This window comes from Plectropomus leopardus, chromosome 14 (assembly GCF_026936395.1).
Source record: "Plectropomus leopardus strain MGB_pleo_1.0 chromosome 14, ASM2693639v1, whole genome shotgun sequence".
In the NCBI taxonomy this organism is placed as follows: Eukaryota; Metazoa; Chordata; class Actinopteri; order Perciformes; family Serranidae; genus Plectropomus; species Plectropomus leopardus.
In genome coordinates, this window is record NC_142189.1 from 23667556 (window position 1) to 23693961 (window position 26406).

The window sequence follows — 26406 nt, forward strand, 5'->3', positions numbered from 1 at the left end:
ATCATAGGGAAGTCGATATTGCTCTTTCAAAACTAGCTTGTGCATGTCAGAATAATGCTTTTCACGACAAAAAGAAATGTACTGCAGCCAAATGCGTCCTTATAAGTCTTAGGTAAGAAAAACGGCAGTATTTTAAACCAAGAAACTCAAAGGTTTGTTGAAAATAGCCCTCTTTTAGAAAGTAAACTAAATATTCTTTCAACGTCAGTCATCTGTCAGCGTCTTTTAATGCTCCCATATGACGATATTTAAATATACTTTCTTGTGTATCCCTGTAAATTCAAATGAGGTAGCCTATAAATTATGTTTCCAGGATAAAATAGGACCTCACAGTTTAAAAAAAACAAAACAAAAAAATTACTATTTGCTTACAAATAATGTCTGTATCTGACTAGGCTAAATACCAGCTATTAAAGGGCTTCCTTTGTCTTTATTTGATAAGCCTCCTCTATCAGTTAGAGATTGATGTTTCATTTGCCCAGATGGATGCTGTATCATCCCCAGATCTTGTCTCGCATTATCAAAGTTCACCACTGACAGTTCTCATAATGTCATGTTTTGACTGCAGCCGCATGCCATTTTTATCAAAGGGACAACACTGCACATCCTTGCTGGGATTCTGAAATTGACAGCCCCATCCAAATACACACCCTAATCAAGCAATTTCCCCAATTCCAGTCCCATCAAATTGCTCTTTAGTTGTTGAACTGGGGAGTTTTGTTGTCCTTTTCTAATGCTAATCTGCCCTATTCAGCATCTCTCTATGAGGCTATTTGTTGTGAAATAAATCCCCTTGTTTGCCTCCTGCATGTATAATTGATATTGTTGCCAGGCTTTTTGTTTGTGCTGTGGAGAGCTGAAAGGCGGCACTTTGGAGGTGATGAAGAAAATGGGACTTGCAATGTTGCGTTCTAGCTGGGCTCAGCTGAGGTTTATGCCAGTCATCAACCTTTTGGTGGATGTCATACCATCCATTCATGATTATTTTTGGCAGATTATGAGACAACACTCACATTTAGTTTACTCACGATGCTCTCTCCTGCTTTGTGTATCAGGCTGAAAACTCATCAAGATGTACTGGCACCATGAGTGAGATTGCATCAAAAGTAACAACACTCCAATTAAGGTGAATACATACGGGTAAGTATAATTTCAGTCACTTTACGTAGATTAATTCATATAAAACTTCAGCGCTCATATATTATACTCTCTTCTCTTCCACACTGTTTTCTTATCTGCCCGTTTCTTGAACAGCATTCATTTCAACTCCACAGAGAATTATCTACAGTGTAGTTCCTTCCTAGCTTTAACAAACATATACAGCCAAAATGGTGCAAAACAAAAACAGTTTTGATGATAGAGAAGGTATAGCTCTTACAAGTGTTTATCGGTAAAAACAAAAGAGAGCTACGCATACATTTTTCAAATCTCACCACATGAATGGCTGCACTGAACATATTATTTTCTCTATTTGTAGTTTTACACACTGTTTCTGCACTGTTTCTGCCTGCTGCTCCTCGGAAGACATACAATGTGTATGGCCAATGATATGCCCTAACAGAGGTCACAATTTGCATGAGAATTAACAGCTAGTAAATTAAATTGATATTCAGTGCACATCTCCGTTGAATCCTTCAGACCTTTGTTCCCCTGCCTGGCAGAGCCCATGTTCAGCCCCTAGCTAGTCAGAAACATCTGTGCAGTTAATAATTTGATAAACAGCTTACACAAATGCTAAATTATCTTCTCCGCCCCCTCCCTTTTTCTTTCTCCCCTTGTGTGAGACTTGGAACAGTTGGCTCACCTCTCTGTGGCGTTGGGTTTATCTGTCTTTTGTGGCTGTTCCTTCACGGCTCTGGTTTTCATGGCTCTCCCTTCACTCTTTTCACTATCACTTAGATACTGAAGCAGTGTTTGGGGTTAATGCAAATCCTCAGTTCTCATCTATGAAGAAAAAAGGCGTAGGAGTTGCCTATTGTGGCAAGTTTAAAATGAACTTAGTCTGAACATTTGTTATTCATTCGCAGTCCTGCCCGGATAGCATTTACAAAATGTTGAACAAGAACTGTGACATTTATCAACACATTTTAACATTTACAATGCCATTGTGCTTCCATTGAGTTACAGCCCATTGTTTGCCCAGAACTCAGGTGACTCCCTGTGAAATTGCAAATTAAGGTCTGACATATTTTTTTCCAGAGAGCATTCTACATCAGAGTGCAAAAGCTTTCAAGTTCCATGTGTTAATTCAATGGTCACTTGTTTCTATAATTGGCTGATACCACTAGCGGAAGAGATTTGACCGGGCTTTTATAATCGTTTCAAAAAGTAGGCACTTGTAGTTGGCACAGGTATGGTTTGATTTTCACAAAGTTATATTAAAAAGATTAAATGTGTCCAGATGATGATATTAGTAGTATCTGTTCAGAACCAGGTCTGATTAAAATTTTAAAAAGGATACAAAATATCATCACTCTACGTTTGTGTGTATGTGCACACGTGTGCCTGCATGCCTGTATATGGTTTATTTGCGTGTCTATGTTTTGCGAGTGCGTTTTTGTCTATGAGAGGACAGCAATTAGTTAAGTGCTATCAAGTGGATGAAAAGCTGCAACAAATCCCCTTTATAATTTCATGGAAAAGAAAGCTGACAAAATAGAATGGGGTGGAGGGGAACTAGTTTCCAATGCTTGCCTTTTCATTTGCAACTTAAGAAGAAATTGAACACCAAGAGGCTGTGCTAAGCTGTGTTAAGACATATTGTGTACCTCTTTTTTTTTTTTTTCAAAATGTACACTTGTTTTCTTCTGTATATGTTGTGTCTTCTATCACAGAAGATGAGCGAGGAGATCAGATTCACCATGATGCTGCACTTGTTGGTTATTTGAATAAACATCAGGGCAGTCTCGAGTGCTGTCTGAGAGCACAATGCTTCAGTGTGGTTTTGAACAAAGACTCCCAGGTCTAATGACAGTGGCCTGTTGTTAGCGCATGCACGCCTTGTGATGTCGCAGTTTTCAGAGTGGATTCATTCTCTATTTTATTCCCTTTTAAAAAAAAAAATTCTTTCCGTTGGACATCTGCCGCTTTTCAAATCATTTTTGCATCCTCGCTGTCCATGGGCAGATCCTGTCAGTGGGCGAGAGAGACAGGAAGGAGAGGATCATCTCTCAGTTTGACAAGAGTCTGTGAGCTTGGAGTTTGACCGACAGCTGATAGCAGGGGCGGTGTAGTACACATCAGCGAATAAGGGCAGCGTGTGTGGTTGTCAGATGATGAGATTTATGTGGGCTGGGCTGTGTGGGTCAGGCGTCTGACAGCTAGGGCTTAGTGTTTGCTCCTGTAGTGGGCCTGGTTGGTTTCAATGATCCCTGGCCTGGTTAAGGAGCTGCCCTTCCACCTCTGTGTTTACCAGCTCAGACTTGATAGTAGTGAACCGGCTGTTGTGCAGCGGGTGACTTGCACTGGAGTGAACCTATTACTGATGCTGAGCTTAGAGGGTGGCTGGTGTTGTTTTTGTTCTGGCTCACCGTGCATCTGTATCGCATGTTTTAAGTATTTTCCCACATTTTGAATACGTACACCTGTAATGTAGAAGTTTTGGGTCTGCTTTAATTGTACCTTGCAGTATAACTACAAAACCATTGCATATTCAGTAAAACCGCAGTAATGGCACATATGGCTGTCACAATAACTACTTTTGTTGGACAATATACTGTCCCAAAAATGATTGCAATAAACAATTCAAGACCATTTTTGTCCACTGATGAAATGATTATGTCAATCAATAGCATAGTAATGCAAATGCACCTTTTAAAGGAGCAATGGATTCTTCATTTTTTTAGAAGATTCAGGCATTGGAACTGAAATATGAAGGACAATAAATTAACATGAAAAAAAAAATGTCTAGTTTGTAGGATTGCTGTAGGACAACATGGCAGACTCATTGGAAGAGCATCCACTCCTTATGTAGTGTAAGCCCCTTTTACACTGTTCTGTATGTAATGTAAGATCGCGTAATGGGGTGACAGTCTTTAATTCACCAGGGGAGTGAGAAACAGTGTCTGTATAAACATGGCATCCAGCAGGATGGAATTATGAGCACCACAGGTGTGATGTTTTGACAACGTGTTATACGTGTGATCTATTGTAGGAGATTTGAAAAGCAGCTAGTAGCAGTTAGTGACAAACTCAAAGATGCAGAACAGCAGTTGTTAATGTCGACAAATTGGGAAAACAGTGAGATTCTAGAGCTCCTTACACTCTGAGCAGAGGACAAGATAAGCCTCCATTAAAACAGAGATGGTAAATGATTATTATTGACATGTTGTGCCATTGTTATTGTTTACAAAGCACTGTTGATGCATACAGTATATGTCACACTCGAGGCTGACGTTATTGTGTCACACCCTTCAAGCCCTTTTTGATTGCAGGATGCTGTAATGCAGTCTATAATCACACACTGGAGCGCCATTGTATGGTTCTTTTTCTAATTGCAAAGGAGGCATAAAGAAGGAAATTCTTAGCGGTCCTATAGCACAATGTTTAAAAAGGGCTATAAACGGCTAATTGTAAGGTAACGAAAACAAACCGATTCTTCAGGTGATTACATACTAATGAAAGTGTGGTTATATTATATCAAAGTCAAGGTCAAGAAATCTTTATAGTGCCTCAAGAGGCAAGTTCTTGTGCAGCCAACAGAAGTCCATTAAATGCATACAATAAAACAGTACATTTAAAATCACATCAAATTATTTAAAAACCAATGAAAGCAGGAACAAATTAGTTTTTTCAGTTTTTCATATACTGTATGTCTGCCAATAAATGCTCCTAAATCCTACACACTGAACCGTTAACACTTGTTAATACAGTATATAAAATAAAGTATATATAGAATTAAAGTACCTTCATACGAGAAGCTCAGTTTGAGACGTGACACAAAATTTGGCCAACAAAAACAAAACCAAGCAATGCCCCTTGTGATTAATAGTCAAGGTTTAGTGAAGCTTCAGGAACACCACAGTTACCTTCATAACCTGGCTGGTGCTGCAGTGGGCTCTAAGGGAAAGTCTCATAATGGTCGATACAACTGTTTTTTTCTGGCATCATGTTGGCTAAAATTCAAGTTGCATTATTATGTACACAAACAAGTATGTAAACACAACAGGCAATATCGAGGTCAGGTCCATATGTCATATAATCAGTCAACTATGTAATTGTTGTCACAGGCCTAATGGTAGATGTAAACAGCAATTTTAATGCAAAATCCTACATACAGTACCAAGATCTGTAACTTAATGTCTGAGCAACCATAACAGACAAGCAGCCAGGAATAGACAGCTCATTATATGAGCACCTCTTCCTACACCCAAAGAGCCAATCCAGTTGTGGATGGCCCATTTGACCTTCTTCTCTAGGAGAGGCCCACAGGGCACATGTCACATCCACATTAAGGCATTAGGGAATGCTTTATTTGTTTGCGTGAGGGGCATCCTCTCCCGTCTCTTCCGTGGGTCACACTCGGTTGACACAGCTGTATCATTGCGCTTATGTGGGTTTAGTCTTCCAGGTCAAATTATCCTTCGATTTGAACTGAAATTGGGAATGGCAGAGGCAAGGATGAGCTTGGGGGCCCCGGCCCTCTCCTCTGTATTAAGTCATCACGGTGTCGTAAGGCGAGCTCATATAATGAACCCTGTCACCGCTACCACTGCGCCAATATCCCCACAACACAGCGTGCATATTGATTGCCGATTGTGAGTGCGAGAGCATGTGTGTGTATGCATGTGATGTATGTGTGCATGCTCGCGCAAGCTCACCTTTTTCTAGCAAGGAGCAAGGGAATCGTGTTACTCTCCGACTGATTAGAAAGCTCATGCATAGGAAATCACGACAGAGACACTGCTCCCCATCTGCCCGCAGTGCAGGTGAAAACAATTTACACATCGGCAGGCTAATGGATACATTCATAGGGAGCACAGACAGAGGGAAAGAGGGATCAAGGGGGAGAGGGAGAGAAAAACGGAGAGAGAAAAAGAGAGGGCTTGTAATGGGCCCAGGCCGATGCAGGCCAGTGGCCCTGCTCATGTGGCCAAGCCAGATAGCAGCGTATCAGATAACACATAATCACCGGGGTCAGGGACTAATGAATGCGGTCGTGGCCCACCAGAGCAGGCTTTTGCCCGCGCTAAAGACACTTGTAAACAATTCGGCTGGGTGAAACATGGCAATAATATGTTGATTCAGCAGGTAATGAGGTTCCCCTGAATCAATACCCCCAGCTAACCCCTCTCCCAGGTGGGCCAGTGAAGAGCAGAGAGCCAGGTTGGTGAGCGCACACCTCTGCCGGTGACCTTTCCGTGCCAGTAAGGACACGAGGCAGTCTGAAGAGGACTATTCTCCTATTGCACAAGGCGCTGAGTGTCAGAACTTTCATTCGCAGCAAGCAAATGAACAGGCAGGCGCTGCATGCTAATGAGTGGCAGGCTATTTTCCACCTTTTTTATCTGCACATTATGCTCTTGACTTTGGAGAAGGTGGGAATTAGGTTGGACCTCAGTGTCAGGCTGCCTGATGGCTCCGCTCAGGAAAAACTGGTAATTGAAGCCGATGGCTGCCGCGGAGGAGGTCTGAATTTGGAAATAAACAGTTTCAAGCACTGCACGTCATTTCTAGAGAGATGACAGGGGGAATGGAAATGAGCTGTCTGGATCTAATGTGCTTTCGCAGCAGGGAAAAAAGGGGGCCATCTTTCAGACAACAATTCCACTCATTAGGACTTCAGTGCCACCGTAATGACGAGAGACCAAGTTGCTAAATTCAGAGAGGACAATTAGGAAATGTTGGCACGCGGACAAACCAAGTAAACAAGAACACATGGCTCTGAATTCTACATATACTGTGCCTCGACATTGTGAGATACATCTAATAGCTTTTAAGGGGAGTTAAACTAGGAAAAGCAATAAATTGCCTCCTACTGGGTAATTCTTGCCGCAGTTGCAACTCCATTATTATTGCTTGTTTATTATCATAATGGAAAATAGTCTAATTAATTCCCCTCTCATTTGTAAAGTAAGTCGTTCATGCTTATTAAAGGGAAATGCCACAGATTAAAAGCCCGTGCTTTATACCATGCAGTTTGTATTCAGGGTTGGATTTAATATTTTAGAGGAAAGCATCTGGATGTATGTACTGGGAACTCCTATTGTTGTGTCTTCATTCATTCACCGTTTACATTTGTGGTTTTAACAGCTGAGCGTTTTTTACGCATTGTCATAATGGCAGATGCCTAACTGTGAAGAAGTAATTGTAGGAACAGCAGTGACAGTAAACAATGCACAGTGCAACAGCAAACAGACTGCATGAGACACTGATAACTTGAAAGCTCATTTTCCTCCAGTACACTCCTCTGCAATTTTGGCAGATGTGGCCTCTTCACCTTCCTCTCACTTGGCCCCAATCCACTGTACCCCCTGTGGCTACCACCAACTTCTCAGGCTCTGCTATGCTCTAGTGTAGTGTTGCCATGTGTGTGTCCACTGCCTCACTCTCCCTTAGGAGCCACTGCCTCTCCCCTATTTCAATTTCCAAAGGATTACCAACAACAATGCATTTCCTCAACAGTTGTGCAAAGTTCCTCCACTCCCCTCCTATACCAGCTCTTCTGCTGGTTGGCCAAACAAAGCCTTGAACCCCCAAAATATAACATGTGGACTTTTCGAGCAGGATTCCATGAGTTGAATGATGGTTTGCTCATTAAAATCTTTAGCTGCTGGGTTGATCTCTCTCGCTGCATTAGGGTAAAGAATTTGTTTATATATTTTCAAATGACAGCAGCAGTTAATCTCTAATGCTTTTTAATGTGGCATGTAAAAAAAAAAAAATGCAACCTTCCATGGACGCGGCATGCAACCTTGATGTAGCGGGCGAGACCACAGGGGTTTCTTAGACTCCGATAGCCTTCATGCTCATGAATAAAACAGGGGGTTTAGGGGGCTTCCTGTGCTGCTAATTCACAGTGCTGAGCTTCCAATCTGTTTTTATGGTACTTGGGCGGAACAATTTCTCTTCCCCTGCTTCAGGGCTGCATATAGCACAGAGAGCGGATTCTCGGCAGCTCGTACAGGGATAGTAATTTGCCATAATCAGTCATTGTGCACTGGTGAGTTCAGCACAAGCTGAGACACATGATACTTTGTGGTGTTTCTTCAATTTTATGCAAATAAACAAAGCAGCACAGCTTCTAAAATTGCCCTTCATTTCTAACATGGAAATGCGTGTTGGCATGTAACTGCCAACGCAACTTTCATGTAGCTGTTAGGTGTGAGTGATTTATGTATTAGCTAAGCTCTGCTGTCCTTTTATATGAGTTGTGTGTTTGGCATTTCTCATGAAGTACAGAAATCTTTTCTGACAAATGAGTGATTATGATTAAGGCCGTATCCTTTTTACACTGAGCCTCTCGCTAAAAGCAACACATTGCCGTCACTCACTGCAATTAGTAATGAGGAACGCTGTTCTCTTCCTCGTGAGTCCTGTTTGCAGACTCATTACCAGGCCCTGCTGGTTTCTCCAGCACTGAGAGGAAGTTAAACAAAGCGCCACTCACGCATAGCCCCTCCGCGGCGACAACAGGCTCCAGACCCATCGCAAAACGCTGAGAAGTGAAGGGCCTGCGAAAACAAATCACTACGACACCCTTCACTCTTTCTTCTACTCGACCGCACCCTGTCACCGCCCAAGCCAATCACTACTACCTCGAGCTACGACAAGAACTGAGAAAACAAATCACCGGGCAGTAAACCCCCGAACCTCTCCATCTTAATTCTGCCATGCACCTCATCGTAACACAGATAACCTGGAAGTGTGACCAAAGCTTCCTCTTTTGATGTGAATTTTTTTATATTTCTGACTATCCCTCATTATAACAAAGAATAAATTGTTATTTTTAATTCCGATCTTGTACATACAAATGCACCCAGATACACAGAAGTGGTCACAAACAGAGGCAGATGTACATACTGATGTACTGCACACACACATACAGTACACACACACAAGAGGCAGAGGGGACCTAATTAAATGCAGACAGTGACTGTGTGGACTGGCGTACAGTGGAGCTTGGCCTCAAGCTGCCACAGCAACAGTTCATCTCGGCCAATTAGATGTTGCATCAAAGCCAGGGCAGCTATAAAGCGGTGGGTTCACAGGCGACATTGTTGTGTGCGTGGTCAGCAATCAGCAACGTCCCCTGCTGGGATCTGCCGCCGCTGAAACCGTAGAGAGAGTCACCTGACAACAGCCAGTACAGCAGAGGCCTGCCTGCCCGCTGTGTGATCTTCTCCTGATGTGTGTGTGACTGAACCACAGGCTCCTGGGATGGAAGTAATGCAATGTTAAAAAAATATATATGTGTGTGTGTGTGTGAACCCCCAACGATTTTCCTCTTTATTGGCCCTCTTTCAATCAGAATATATGCGTTTTTGATCCTGACAAGTGTGACGCAACCAAACTAAAGATAAAAAGTCAGTACTTTTGCACAAATTATTAATAATGCAAAATTGTTGAACCCCCAGCATGTTTGCTCAATGCTTTACCCTTTTTGCCCCGGTCACGAGCCAGACATCTTATCATTAGCTCGACATTCACGTTTTCTGATTCAGCAGTCTTAATTTTGATGTTTCATTTTCCCATCCACTTCAATGAGAAAATTGGAAAAGGTTTTGTGTTTTTTTTCTGTCATTGCTTTTTCCTCACAGCTGGGTATTCTGGGCTTCTGTAAATGAAGACAGGCGTTACATATAATGACACAACGATGCGCGGAATCATTTTTACCATAAAATGAAATGCTTTAGCGAAGATCTCACTTATTCTCCAGTGCTTATATCTCAGTAGTCAGCCCTATCTAATGTAGATACAGGTGATCCTGTAAGAGCCGTGAGAGCCAAGAGAATGACAGCAGAGAGAGTGCAGTTAAGAGTCCAATGTTTAACCCTTTACAACCTGGAATGACACCACTTTTCCAGTGCTGATTTCAGACGCCTTTTAATAGTATTTAAACCTTTGAACTGTGAGCAAATTGGTGTGTTTGTTTTTTTTTTTTTTTTTTTTTACAAAATGTGGGAAACAAAGGCAATGAGCAACTTGGTAAGAGATGTTCCACAAATTGCAAGAAATTAGTAGACTGAGAAAATTATTTTTTGAAAAGCTAGAGAAAAAAGTCTAGGAAAAAAAAGAAAAAAACTAAGGAAAAACTATATATTGTAATTTTCATACATGTATATTTGAAATTAAGTTACAGAATTGATATATTTTTTAAGAACTTTTCAGTCATTTTCTTATTATTTTAAACTTTCTTTTCTGCCTTTTTAACAATTATTTATTTTTAAAACAATTTTTAGGGAATTTTCTTGTAATGTTGACTGATTTCTCGGTAATTTTGGTGAATTTGAGCCGGCCTTCTTTCCATGTTTTTTAAAGAAAGCAAGCCAATTTGCTCATGTTGCAAACGATTAACCTGTTGATGGACACATGTACAGTGAGTCGCCTGGTCCTCTCTGAGACTTAGCAGCAGGAGTCGCTCGGTTTCTCTCCTCCAGCCTAAAGCTGAGAGTGAGGCAGGAGTCAGTCCAGGATGGGTTTCCCAGGATTAGGAGGGGGGTCAGGGCTGGAGTGCTGCCACTCTCCCTCTCAGCAGCTGAGCCACAGCTCCCTCATTATACCTGAGGAGTCAAAACATTGCCCATGGTGCACTGGGGCCTCTGGGACAGGCCCACCCCTTGCACCATACAGGGTGGGGTGGAGTCTTTACCGTAACAATGACGGGAAAACGCAGACATTTCTCATATGGTCATTATCAGTGTATAGAAATTTGCATGCTGTTGAGGAATAATTCCAAAGAGCAAGAAAATACATTTGAAATTGGTGAAAATTATTAAGAGCACTTGAGAAGACACTCCATCATTCCTGTGAATGTGTCTATTGTAGGTCACAAAGTATATTCCAGTGTATACATGGCAAATAGACCTAGCCTCCCTGGCATGTAAAGGCATCCATTAACCAATCACATCAATAGGCTTTTGTTTAATTTATGAATAGTTATTTATATATTTCCTCCTTTCTTTCAGTGAAACATAATTACAGATTATGTAATGTTTAGGCCTGGCATGTTGATTACTGTCCGGCATTTGAAAGGCTGCAGTTCTTAGTGAATTAGAGAATGATTAGTGCATGGCAAATCTACTTCATTCTAAATATGTTAATTAACAGTTTATGCAGTGGGTGCAGCAGTTAAAAGCACTAGTAACCTCACACAAGCTTCAGATGTAGCCACACTCTAAATTGCTTGCCGTGGGTTTTCTTTGAAAGGCTATATTTAATTAAATGCCATACAGTAGCCATTTCGGGGCTAATGGAACTTATATTATATGTAAGAGATCTGGTGAGGAGTCACTTAACCATCCATTACAACTGTGGTTTCAGTTCTGCAGCACAGATTTTTCAGTGCCACGTGTAAATGATGGGGATTAAATCAGCATTCTAATACAATTTAGGTGAGATATGTGGATTGAGATGAGTTTTGCAAACCACTGAGGTAGATTTCATAGATTGATGCAAATGTTTTTCATCACTACATTGCATTGAATCACTCTGTGCTTTCTGAAAAGACATCATGTGATTCGGGATGATGAATGAAAGCGATTCAACATGGATTTAAACATTTTTTTTATCGTAGAGTACAAGTTAATTTCAGATTTAATGTAAGATGAGGGTAGAAGCTTTTGTAAAATCTTCAGCATGTGAACACAAGACCAATCCAGTAAGACTAAGTGGCTCCCCAAGATCACTAATAGAGCACAGAGCCGCCTAGTGTTAGCACTCGACATGCAATGGACTCCTCCAGTAGCCTCGGGTCACACACTGTTGTAACTGAATGGCCAGAAAACACACTGACGTATATGTTTGAGTACATATGGGCTTACTTGTATGATCATTTTGAAGAAAAGTCACTGTTCTCACAAGATATCTCTAACCACATGCATTAATTATAATGTTAATTCAGACAAGTGTATTTGGGTGCGTGTTTGTATTATTAAGTCTAGCATTTCAACTTTTGAATAGTTTTGAGCATGAAAACAAACATTCCCAGTCCTGTACACACCTCCTTGTTTCATTGTGGCAAGCTGCTCCACTGATGTGGCACGGTTTCTCATATCTTGGTTAAGGGTGCCCCCATCTGGCCAACGGCTCACTTATGTGAGCACAGATAGTGTGAGGCAGATTTGGTTGCTCCTTTGGTTACCTACTACCCCACCGCTCGGTCTTTGCACTGATTCCTGTCATGGAGGCAGATTGTTAGATGATATGGACGGTGTATGTAACCCACTTATGGTAATTTTTGCATTGATTCAAAGTGATTTTAATCATTTCTAACATGTGATCATTAGTGTTTACACTGTGGAGTTTAAGAGGACAGAAAACACCAAAGAGTTTTTATTTGTACCCCAATGTTTGCTATCTCTCTCTCTCTTTCTCTTCCTCTTACACACACACACACCCTCGGGGTCCATGTAGCAACAGTTGTTTGGAGGGGGGGTGTGACTATATTGGGTGAAATAAGGGTGGCGGTGTGCGGTGGTGTAATTTGCAGCCTTGCCGTAGGAGCTCATTTTCTTGTGCGTGGTCACTGGGCGCTGGCTGCTGTTCATCAGTATGGAAGTCTATGAGGTTGAGGAAAAATTGTAATGATGGACACTGAGCGGCGGGAATCAGCTGCTCAATAAGCCTCCCTAATTGCTTAGCAACAGTGTTCCAGGGTCTCTCATTTGAGATCAAGAGTTTAGTGGACTGAAGACTCCGCTTTGGAGAAATAGAGCTTGTGCCATTCGATAAGACGGCGGAGAAATGGGCTCTATCTTCTACTTCCTTTGTGCCCTCCCTCTCATTCCTCCACCCCCCCTCTTCTCTCTCTCCTTCTCTTTCTCTCTCTCCGTCTCTCTCCCACTGACCCCCCCACCACCACCATCCCAAACGCCCACCCCCCTCCCCAACCCTTTCCTACCAGGATGATTATGTTACTTTCAACTGCATGATGTATTCAGTTCACTAGATTATTTTCTGTCATCTCAGTTAATTGAATTCTGTCCATCACATATAGATGTTTTCACATTTGCATAAAGGTTAGAGTGGTGAAGAGTGTCAAACTTCAATTTAGACAATGTCACTCAAATAAATATACCGGCCTCTTTCTCTGTCTCTCCCCCTTTCCTGGCTCTCCGGAGGTGGGTATTTACGGATTCTGTCTGAATTTAAATAGATCTGTATTCCTGGGATGCGCCAGCTCTCATATACATGTAAATATGAATATGAAAATGACCGGATGGCTCTCTGATACGGGGTGTGTGACCACGCGCGGTTGGGTTTGTGTGAATCTTTTTCAGTAATCTGCACGTTCGCACACGTTTTGATTACATGTGTGCGCATCCGTCCACATGGCCGCCCTCATGGCAGGTTTGTGACACAGACAGTATGTGGGCATCACTATCCTCTACAGAGGCGCTCAGTAAGCACTTCCTCCTACTCCCCTACTCATTGTCAAGTGCCTCTAATGTCCAGCCTACAACTGTCATGTGAAAATGTAGGACCACAGTGGGAGGAGTAAGAAAAAGACCTACCCGAGTATGTGAATGTATCTACACACATGCATCTAGAAGCATGTGCACACATTCATTTTTACACACACACACACACACACACACACACACACACACACACGTCCATTGAGATTTTAAAGCAGTTCCTCCAAGGCAGGCAATCTGTTAAATGGCTACGACTGACAGAGGGAAACGGAGCATAATAACATGTCACACAAGGAAACATAGCGAAGAGGGGGGAGAGAAGCAGACTTCCCTGACAGACAAGAAGACCCGGGCCAATTCACATTTAATAAGTGTCCCGGAATATCCAATTATGTCTGCTTTTGAAAATTGATTCATGTGTCTTTAGCGGCAATTTTCATATTAGCCGCTTTCAAATAAACATCTATTAGGTTTATGTATCACATTGGCGTGTGGCGACAGCATGCAGCCCGAGCTAAAATAAGTCTGTGTCAGTTAGTCAATAAATGGGAGCGCGAAGACGACGGACAGATTAGAGTGCTTATCTCTTTTCATCAACTCTGAATGCCGGCTGAATTGAAGGTCAATATCTGAGGATTCTCCAAGCCGAGCAGGTGTCTGGAGAGTATGGATTGGCTAGTGCTTGCAGCGCCTGTGTCCGTCTTTGTAGGCAGGCCAGGGCCAATTTCAAATGTGTCACAGCAGCATTCGAGCCAACAGTTACCTGGACAAAACCACTATACATTATACTACATTCCTCTTTAACACTCCTTCCCCCACCGCTCTCGTCTTCATTCTTCTTTCTTCCCTCGCCGTCTCCGAGTCCTCTCTGTTGGTCTAGATATGTCACACTGTGGCGCTTTGTCACGCCTTGTGACACATGGTGCGAGTTATCAGGGGAGACTTAGGAAATGTCTCCTGAGAGACAAGCAAAGGTGGGTTATTATTTATGATAGCGCAAAAGACAATTGTGCGCTTGTATTGACTGGGAGATTTGCAATCTTTTTTTTTAGGAACAGACTAGGCTCGGCAGTGGAGAAAACTTCTTTTTTTGATTGTAAATTTGAAAACTAAAAATATGAGGGGAAAGTATGGAAGGTGAAAGCCTGCCTCTTTTCAATAGGCCATCTGTTTACAGCCATTTTCAAGGTTGTGCATTATTGATTACATCTCTATTTGTCCTCCCAGAGACACAGTCCGAAACCACTGTAGATAAAGAACTATTTAAAACTTACGCAGGCAGTGCACAGCTCTATCTTGCTTCTTTTCTCTTCCCTGGTTTGCAATGAATGCAGAGGTTTTCTTGTTGGAAATGGACAGTGAAAGCAGCGATAGGCCGTGAACGGGGCAGATGGCGCTCTGCTCTCGCCTCCGGTATCCTAATGTTTGTGTTTGAGCTTAGCACTCTGTTCAAACTCTAAAATCACACAAAAAAACAGGAGATAAAACAACATCAGCACTCATGCGACGCCACACATGAGCGTATGCAGAATGTGTGCACGTGTGTATGTGTAGTTGAGCTTGGTTACGAGGCTGTGGAGGTGGCGCTTGTATATTGAAGGGTCTTGTCCAGTGTGTCAGAGGGCCCTTTCGGCTACTCTCTTCTCAGACAAAGCTTTGGTGAAGGGGCTCACTCCAACAGGACATGGCTGCTGGGGGGGAGAGAGCAGCAGCAGCACTCCAGACCTACTCGCCTGCAGGAGGAGGCTATCTCGGCCACCTAGTCCACTCCTCAGGCTGGCCGATACCCTCCACCGCCACCACCAACACCCACGGGGAAGGCCATATCTGACCTTATCTCAGCATGTGCGCAGCTGTCTAGCAACACACACTGGGAGAGCCACAGAAAACAACCTTTTCATGGAGAGTGTAAGAAAATCCCAAAATTGGCAGCGCGTAAACGTTTACACAGCCTCGCCAGTCTTGAAACTGGATATAACAGAGCGAGAAAATTATATTGGACAGTTACTAGTCTCAGAAAAATCAGCGCTAACATGAACACAGTGAACCTAATTGTTGATAGGACATAAATTTATTTATTTTTTTGTACTTTGAATTAAACCACACAAGAAATTCATATACTTATAGAGCACTGAATAAAGAGAATGTGCCTGCTGAGTGTTACAAGGAAACGAATGTCTGGCTTTATTTGTGTACGTATCTGTAATGTTATTGTGGGCATTTTTATTCATACAGGCAAAGTTGTGAGCTCACCCTTGGCTTTTATTTACATGGTAGTCTTTCGTCTGCTCAACGGGAGAGCCTAGCAAACTGTAGATAGGTCCTTTCAGATACTTACAAAGGCCGCTTCAGCAGCTTTTTGTTGCCGTAACTACCTCTTTCTTCCTCACATTTCAAATATCTTTGGTTCAAACCTGGTGGCCTTGATGAACAAGGTTCTATGGAATCAATCAACTGCTTCTCTCAGAAGATCTTAACATGGTTTAATGTTGGCCTTGCCACATTGTCCTTTTGAGATATAAACCTCATCTAACTTACGCCTGAGATCCAAGTTTCTTTTCTGAGGGGTCTTTTTGTGTAGAGTGGATTTCAGCGTGGCCTCAGTGTGAGGGGGGGGGGGCAACCAGAGAGAGAGACAAGCAAGGCTGAGGCATATTGTTCTCACTAATAATGAATGACAGCATACCTCAAGTATTTTTGTGACTCATTCATTCACTTCAATCAAAGAGACATCTTTAAATCAGTCATGTTTCATTTATATTCAGCTTTTTACGCAAACAATATAAGTGCTGCATGATTGCGTGGCTATAATATCAAATTAATGCATTTATTATATATTTAGCAGCGATGCATGGTATTGGATTTTGTTACTGATATATAAAATGCCGATATAAGACTACTAATTTGGCTGATAACTGATACCAATATCGATGTACATACACTTTTATCCACACCTAATTTTAGAGATCATCGAGTCTCTAATGTAGTGGAATTAACATCATATTATGCATACTCTTATATGATGCCCACCAACAGATGGAAACATGACATACAATGCTTTTCTATGTATGTAAAATTCATTCATTGTGCAAATTAAGAATAATACTTCAATTTAGGATTAATGTTTTGTTCACTTTGTCAATTACAAAAATATCTGTAATATTGGCAGAAATAAGCATGTTGGCTGATATTTTATATGAAAGCCAATATATGTCGATACCGATGATGTGGCAATATTATCATGCATCCCTAACATTTAGGTTTGACCACAATTCACTAATTGAATCCTGTAGTTCCCCTTTACTGTATTGTCAATATAACCCCAATATAGAGATTACCACAAGTTACACAGACAAAAAAAACTGTAGTATCTGTAGCAACAAACTGAAAATAAACAGATATGCTTTTGTGAATATTATGCTTTCACCGTATGTGATCAGATAACAAATAATACCTTTCTTTTTTTTTGTCATATGCGGCAGGAAGCATTGTTAGTGAAACAGACAGCTATTCATGGTGGACATATGTGCAAAGCCCCATCAGCGTCTACAACCTCTCCCAGCTTCAGTAAAACAGCAACATCTGCCTTCAGTTTTTATAGCCCACAACATATGTCCCTTCTTTGGTGACAAAGCTGGCTAAGGCTCTCATGCTGTTCCTGTCCCCTAGTCCAAACATACATCTTTAGATACCTGTCAGCCTTTATTATTCCGTCCTCTGTCGCTGCAGATAAGGGAAGTTAAAGTTTAATGAAATGCAGCCCGGCTACAGAGGCCTGGCTTTTATAATTTGTCACAGGCTGGGTGCTGGGAGCCCACTGCTATGTAAACACGGGAGGCAGTGGTCACGGCCATTACTTCTAAATGACGGAACATGAACGAAGTGGCAGAAATGTCACTCGGCACCAGCCATTTTCCTGTTGTTGCCTTGCGCTGCTGCGCTGTGCTTCGCCCATAAACCAAGATGGAGACGGCAAAATTTGAAAAACACAAATTCTAATAAAGCCAGCCGCAATGTTTTCACAGCAAATTACCCACAGAAACTGTATCCAAATGCAGTCATTTTCCGTCTGTATTTTCACATAAAATTGATAGCCAGCATGTTGCTCAGGCTGTGTTCCGCGTAGCCTCGGATGTAAGAACCAATGTGGTAGTGTGATGAGTGAAAGCCCTGCGGCAGTGACTGTAGCCATCACACTTGGGCCTGGGGAAGAAAAGATTTCCTGTCTCACACATGAGGGCCACAGCAGCACTTACACTGTCTCCACCTATATAACCCGTATGGTAAATAAAGATAGGCCTGGGAAGCCTGCAGCTATGGTGGTCAAGGAGCTCTGATGCACTTTCACTGTACTGAGGAGTCTAACTGCCTTTAAGTATTACATGTTTTCTGGCCATTAGCTGGAGGTTTTTAGGTTTAAACAGAGTGGTCTTTGTCTAATATTAAAAACTACCTGCTGATCAAATGTTCATTATCCTTTATATAAAAGGTCAGTACTTTTACATGCACCGATAACTCGAATTATGGTAATAGCTTGATTAGGCCATGTATTTGGACTACTATCCTTGTCCCAGTATACAAGCACGGGGGAAGAATGGGCTTATTGACAGAAGTATGTCCAACTTTACCACAGTGGGTGGAGATATGACCCCTTTCAGCTAGCTGCTATACACCAAATCACAATGTTTATATACTATACCTTCCAGGTAAAACCACCACTTCACATAGCCTCCATCAAACAGCGCTGAGCAAAGGCAGCCTTCAGCCACCTAAAAAGGCCCACTTACAAAAATTAATCAGTTTGAGTATACTATATTTAGAATATTTTAACTGCTTTACCTTGCCGTATGACAGCCCATACTGACAGGGATTTGAGGCCATTGCATAAAAAACACCAGGCTCCTGGTGTGTGACTTTTTAAATTCTAAGATAAATACAAAAACTACAATTTAAAGTTTTGCATCCCTTGCCTATGCCAAATCCCTCCCCACTGCTTTTTAAATTTTTTCTTAAATGCCTTAGTCATTTTGCGCCACCCCTTCCCCCTTCATAAATGACTAACAATCTCAAACTCTAGCCACTGTGGGAGGCTGGGACGGTGACAAGGAGAGTGAAAAAGACCACCTCGGCCAGTTCAAATCCGGTCGAGGGGTATATGTGAAAGAGTAACTCGATTCTGAACCAAATTAACTTACTGGACGAAAAGTCCAGTTTTAGTCAGACTAACAATAATTAGACTTTTTCTAACACCATGTAAACGCACTGAGTGTTATTAGCAGTACAGTCCATTAGGCCATAGACAACGAGCAGCACAGTGTGACATAAGAGAGAGGGACCATCCCTCTTCACTGGTTTGTTCTGCACTAGACAGAACTCTAGGAAACGGCTTATTCTGCCACTTCCATTTTGAGCTCCATTTTAGCGCGGACTGCAGTCTAGCTGAGAGCAGGGGTCCACACAGCAGAACAGACACACACATACATACACACTTCAACAGCAGTTGATGTCTTAATACAGGCAGGATCTAATTTAGCTGATCCTCTGACATTTATCCTTTAGGTAAACTCTAGCCCTCCCCTCTCAGTCCCAGAAGCACCCGTGCCAACAAAACGGCGCCGGCATATTTTAGAGCACTCGCTTCACACCTCAAAGTGCCCTCAGGGACACTCGGTGCCTCCTCTCCGGTTTCTAGTGAAATACTCCACTTTTGATGTTATTTCTCAGGCCCTTTGTGATCAGGTAGAGGAAGTTAACTGAGAGTACACCCTTGATGAAAAGAGCGGGGCTTTTTATTTATTCTTGGCTGCAACCATTTTCAGGTGGTGCCGAAATTGATGGGCAGCGGCACACAATAGCATATGCGCTCACTTATGGCAAGGCGCACCAACAAAGCTGTTGAGCAGACATGCGCAAACATACTCCGAGGTGGGCTGTGTGTGTGCGCGGGCTGGTAGGGGCGACAATCAGTAGCTCTGTGACAAGGGAGGGAGGTGGTGGCTGGCGGGAGGGACAGAGGGACAGGAGTGATAACAGATTGAGCGACTCTGATAAACTCTCCTCTAATGGTTCTGCCTGTCCCTCTCCCCCTCTTTCACTGGCGGCGGATTAGAAACCTGGATAAGGAGAAGCAAACACTGGCAGCTTCTCTGAGTAAGCAACAGAGAGAGGGAAGCAGAGGAAGATAGAGAGAATGAGGGAGAGAGATGGGAGGAGGAGAGACATGAGGAGAATGAAGGACAGAGGGAGAGAGGCAGAGTGGGAAGGGAGCCGGAGAGGATATTCAAGGAGTGGCACTTACCCACAGCCATCCATCGTTTCTCCTTACAACCCACCCCTCCACGCCACCCCACCCCGATCCCCTTATAGCCTCCTGCTTTATTTTTGCTTTCTCGGCCCTTGACAATGCAGCAACTGCTTACGGAGCACTGGAACTGCTCTTTGAGCCTGAAGTCGATGATGGGTTCAAGTGGCGGGTTGCAGGAGGTGTCAAACACGGCCTAATTCTGTGTGGTTAACGGCTAGGCGTGACACGTGCAGGACAGTGTAAACATGGATTAGGTTGATGTCTCAATCACAGCGTGGCAGACTGACAGACAGGCTGCTGACAGTGGCAGCAACATGGCGACGGGTTTGAACAGATTTGCACAGTGGTTCATAGCGCATGCCGACCCTGATCAAAACATGAAATCAACTTATCTTCACTGTTTATCCTGCTGTGCAGAGCAGTGTCCGAAATTTCCCTTTTGACGCACCGGCCAAGGTGGCTGGTGGATGGAAAAATCTTCCTGCCAAGCATATTTTTTTTACTGGCCAAAATGAGAAATTGCCATTTGTTTCATTACATTAAATTGAGATAATAATGCATTATGTAAACAAAGAGAAAAGGCCAGAGCAAAATCTGAGGAAACATTATTTAAATATATTGAACAATTCATCAACACAGCCTCAGCATGTGAATTAGTTTACTGTGGTAAGCAGTGATGCAGTATATTTGTCTAGGGCTTTTATTGTGAAAGGTAAGAACAGAAGAAATGGAGCTAATGTGACAATGAGAGAGGCAAAAAGAGTTTGCTGTCTTGGTTCAGACTACGGGTCTCCGTGTCATTATTTTATAACTTTCATAAGAATGTGCGTAACGCTAGCTTGCAGCAGACCGGCAGCAAGGGATTGTGTGTGTGAATCAGCTGATGTCCCGTACGGTAAACAGCACTTTACTGCTGTATGCCTATGACACTGACAGCAAAACACAGCAGTGACTCTCAGTGTAGAGATTCTCACATGACTATTTTGGTACAAATATTCACCCGCCAGTGTGGATAGCCCTAGATAGCCCTCTGAGATTTACTTGTTAATTTACTTGTTTAATTTCAGACCGTGGCACAAAGGCAAAAGACCTATGTACACTGGACAAATATCTCCTGTGTTCTTTTTCAGTAGTAGGTAATGTTTGCCTTTACTTGGAAAAGTTCTGTAGAAACCAAGGTCTTGATGTCTTTAAAAACCCTATAGATTGATTGATTCATGCTTATTCATATCATATTTAAGATCCGGTGTGGATTTAGGGGCACCTATTGGCACAATTGGTGTATAATATTTATATGTCTACATTAGTGTATAATCACTTGGAAAAAAGAGCTGGCCATCTTACATAGAATCCACTATGTTGTTTCTACAGTAGCCCAGAATGGACAAACCTAACACTGGCTCATGACGTGTAGGCTACTTTAGTTATCCTACACGTATTGCACATGGCTCTGTAACTTCACCACTAGATGGCACTAAATCCTACACACTATACCTTTAAGGGCATAGTTTCATGATATATGACTAAATTATACCTGTACCAAAACTGTTAAAGTGAGAGATCAAATGGATGTTAAATCCTTTAGCTTTGGTGTGACTTTTTATCATTTTGCAGACATTGCAAAGGCCAAGTACCTTGACTTCCAAATAAGGGTCAAAGTTCAAGTTTGACCTCAAGATTTTAATGTAGATAAAATAAAAAAAACTTCATTTAAAAAAAATGCCAAATTTAATATTATGCATAAAATTCATTTGACTTGACACCAAAATAGATCTAAAGTCATTTTTCTTAGTTCACTCTGATAATTTAAGGTCTTTTGCCCTTTACTATCAACTAATGTCAGTAGTGTACTTGAAAAAATCTGAATACTGCTTTTGAATTTGAATATATACAGTTATTTCAGAGCCCAGCCTCCACATTCTAGTCCAAGAGTTCATAATTCAATTGAGAAATATTTTTTTTTTAATTGAATTGGAAAGCTTTGCACAATTGAAGCAACCCTTTGTTCAACTTGGATAATGTTTATTCTGTAGAATTGGATGACTTGGATAATTGCAGCACTTGGAGTATTTATGTAAGTGCCTTACATACGTTCACTTGCTGTTTAATTTCCCCATATATGCACAATTGTGGCAGAGCTTCCAATTACTGTGCACTTTCAACTACATTTTCTGCACACACACATATGTATGAATGAAATATCAAAAACTCAAATATGAGTAATATATCTTTGAAAGAACAGAATGACAAATACAGTTTTTTTTTTTTTTTTTTTCAAATGGGATGAGGCATTTCGGTTTGTATGTGCCTTCCAAATAAATTCCTTTTTACAATAAACACAGTAGCTTCATTTAACAGACAGTGACTTTTACATTTTTAGCAGTGACCACAGTGTGACCCTCCTGAGCATCAGTAAAATAGCAGATACTTATTAAGAGAGATGCTGTGCTTTACTGAATGTGGAGGGGTAGAATTCAACGCTTGGCTACAATTCAACTGAGATGCGGTCTCAAAATTGAGAGGGATAATGTAACCATGTAAAACGAAAGGCAAATAATTATATCCAGCTTTAAAGCCTCTATTAGTTGCAATTCCGTACGAACAAATGGAAAATTGCACACTTAGTAATTTGTCCATTTGATTATGACTGCTGAGTATGTGTGATTAAAATAGTGTAATTATATCTACTGTATTGCATTCATGCTCTGAACAAGACAGTGAAATGTCGGACAACTGCAGTGGCAGTTCGATTGACTGGACACAATACTATATACTGTGGTAAATTAATAGATTGTTCCATTTGCTAAATTGATCCATGAAAAGGATTTACCCAGAGAAGCCCAAACCACACGTAGCTTTCACACGGCAACAGGGGTTAAACTATCAAAAAGACAACTATGGAATTCCACCACAATGTTTCTTTTCAGATTGTGTGAAAACGAAGCATTAAAGCACCACTCCAGACAGCAGTAAAAAAAAAAAACACTTTCTTTAGTGAAACTCTTCCAACAATGTCAAAGAAAAAATGACAGAAATTGCCATACACTAGTGGTAATTATGTTGAGTAGCATCCTAGTCGACAGGGTCGTCTTTCTCTGCACACAAGACAACGTCACGCTTCTGAGGACCAGTGAACTTGACACTAGAACATGAGGCTTCTCTCAGCCTCACGTTCTGGTGTCAAGTGCTGCAAACAATATACACTCACAGCAAGCACTGCTCGACTCCGGAGACGACATGCTCCGATGATTGTGCCTTTGCCACAACTATTTGTGATTGACAAAGGCCCGTGTAACTCACCATTGACTTTACCTCACAATCTGGTATCTCCGTAGATCTCAGCGTGAGAGCAAACAAACGAGCAGTAAATAACTCGCTCACTTGGTCCCCGCGGACCGTCAATCAAACGGACAAGTGTACACTACGCCGTGTTAGAGAGCTCGGAGCTGAACTAATCCAGTAAATACAACAAAAGCCCCGACCTGAGAAAAATCCTGTGTGAAGATCCAGTCTCAAATCACAGGAGGAAAGCTGGGAACACAGAAATCTAATGACTCCAAAGCAGGCATGAAGTGTGAAATCCTACTCTTTCCGAGGAACAGCTGAGCCTGCATGTGAGACGACTTGTAACATTTGCTGTGATAGATAATCATATTTATTGATTCACTGAGTGGAGTCATTAGCTATAGTTAACAAGTCGCTGTGGCGGAAATATTAGTCACTACTGTGTAAAAGCCGTGCTTAAAAGACTGTCACTTGAAACTGCTAACAGCAAAATGAATGCAACTATTGTTTGGTGCTGAAGTCTTTCAGTGGCTGTCTTGCCATCATCACACTCATCATACCCATGCATTACACTGAACAAAAGAGCTAAAGCCCAATTATTGAAAGATCCACACAAACTAGCGAGCTAGCTGAATATTGTCAACTCCAGCCAAATTTCCAATCTTCCTCTATTAATTAAGCCATTTAATCATCCACCACACTAATTGCATAATTAAATCACTGCCTCCTGGGTGCTACTGATGTGCAGTGGGTAATCTGGCGCAAAAATACCACTCATCAACAATGTGGGCTGGTTGATAATGGTAATGGATGGCTAGGACCACAGTAACTCACCAAGGACAACTTGCTTTGTAAATACACAAAAGGTTATGGTCAGTTTTTGCACCATTGTAATATAAACTGGATACTGCATGATAGTAATTGTTGGGGAGGAGGTTTTGTTTATTGTCAGAGTAGAGAGTCATATAGTAATACCAATGCCATCCTGCATTTGTGCCACTATTGGTGTTAAAGAAGCTATTCAGATGGATCTACAAAGAAATTCTGAATTGAGAAAAATACTGTATTTTCCTTTTTATAATTATGCAATTATGTTTGACCCTGAGATATACTTTTTTCAATGTTTTTATTTTCGTCACGCTGTAAATGTAGTAATCACTACTTGAACTAATATGTAAAGTAACTTACAACCTGAGGGAAATAGTTTTCCCCCTGTGAAGATCTCTAAATTAACAAAAGTGTAGGCCTGGTAAAAAAAAAAACAAACAAAATCAAAACCCAACTGATTATTATGAGGCATAACATGAAAAGTTTTATAACAGGACGTTCAAGGTATTTTCCTGTTAATATAAGAAGACGTTATGGCATAAACCCATATCATGCAATAACGATTCACTTGCCATGGTATGGGATCATGCTATTACATGAAATATTTCATCTTCTAACAAGATAAATAAGTATATTGTTGTGACAAGAGTTTGTTTTTGTTAAAATATGAAAATAACTTGTTATTACATGAAAATATCCTTTTATAACAAGAAAAGTTTCATGTTACAACACGAACAATTTCTTGTCGTAAAATGAAAATGAACAAGAATAGTTTCTTGATTCATGAAAATAACTTTTTATAACATGAAAACATCTTGTTATAACATGAAAACTGCTTTTTATTACATAAAAACATCTTGACAGAACATGAAAATATCTTATTACATGAAAATAACTTTATAATATGAAAACATTTTGTATCATGAAAATGTCTTGTAAAAGCATGAAAAATATGACATATATTTAAAAGGGTTTTTTTTTTTGGCCCAGCAGTTCTACTCAATGTCATTTTGAATTCTGAAAAATATTACTTCAAACATTAAATTGCTTTTTTTTTTTCCAATAAATTATATGACATTTTGAGTTTAAGAATTTTAAGACAATTGCTTAGACACATTCAAAACATATTTAAAAGAAAACATTAAAAAATAAATAAAATCATTTCAAAACATTCCACTGCACAAAAGATACAGCACCCTCATCCAAACACAACAACATGCTGTAGCCCTCCAATTTAGCACAATTGTGGTCAGTCGACATGAGTGTGACCAGCACAAACACCTTGTGTGTTGGCATTGTCGGGTCCGCTCGTCTCAGCACAAGACTCAGCGGCTCCAGCCAAGTGTTTAAATTCCTGAAGAGCCTCCAGAAGAAATTAGTATGTAATGGCCACACTCTGCAAGAAGAAAGACCCATTATGGCTTTCCACTGACTGTACTTGGCTTTCATTTGTGAGCTAAATGGATGCGCGTGAAGGTGAGAGTTCACTAGCCATTCAAGTATTTGGCTTTAACTGGCTCCAGCACTCTTGCTTTAATTCAAGCAGAAGGACAAGTATGAATAATCGCTCTGGATAAGACTCATCACAACCAGCGGCATGAGCCCCACCACCGCCACCAACCCCCTGCCCGCCCCCCCGCCCCAAAAAATGGCTGCTGAAGCTTAATGACAAAATACCATTTACATCATGCCTTTTAATTTGCAATTTGCCAGCTTTTGTTGCTGCTATCTGATTTTGGTTTGTTAGCTGCACACTGTATTATTTTGATGCAAATTTCCTCCCAGCTCATCTCAACTGGTTCTAATTTCACATTTGTTTATCAGAGCTAGGGAAAATAGCTAGGGAGAAATGGGTAACTCTAATCAATGTAAAATAGAACACAAAATATCCAATGATTACGAATCCGCGAAGGCTGGCAGACTGTGCAGAGAATTGAGACTGTAGGATGCAATAACCCATGTGGTATTACGGAGACAAAGGGACCACACCCAGCTGACACTGTGGGGATGAATTGTAAAAAAAAAAAAAATTGAGGTTTTGAAGAGAAATGTCTGTCATTGGGCCTGGAACGAAGGAGTGACTGAAATACACAGGAGTGTACCGCCAAAACTGCTAATACGAGGCCCCAAGGGTGTTCGTCTCATGTAATATATGCACAGGCTAATTTATTACACCAGGACTAATTTCCATTGCTTGTGCTTGGAGTTGCCTTGCTAATTATGGAATGTTTTTTTCTTTTAACCATTTTTTTCCCTCCCCGATTCATAATTGCACAGCCACATTCAGGGGCAGCGTCTTTGCAAATGAGATGAGGCCTTGCCATTTGGCATTCGCGGCCCCCCACACCCAGGTTAGCCCGCAGCCCACACAGGGCACAAGCGATGCTCCCTTTCCTTCCAAAAAACACCCAC

General features: G+C 41.4%; 1 long non-coding RNA gene across 2 annotated transcripts in view; it reads left to right on the forward strand.

The window, feature by feature from the left end:
* Positions 1-26406, forward strand: part of LOC148187481 (uncharacterized) — a 107188-nt gene that overhangs the window by 42448 nt on the left and 38334 nt on the right. For both annotated transcript variants that reach the window (XR_015778683.1, XR_015778682.1), the window contains exon 3: positions 1056-1140. This is a non-coding gene — a long non-coding RNA (uncharacterized LOC148187481). The remainder of the gene's footprint in view (positions 1-1055; positions 1141-26406) is intronic.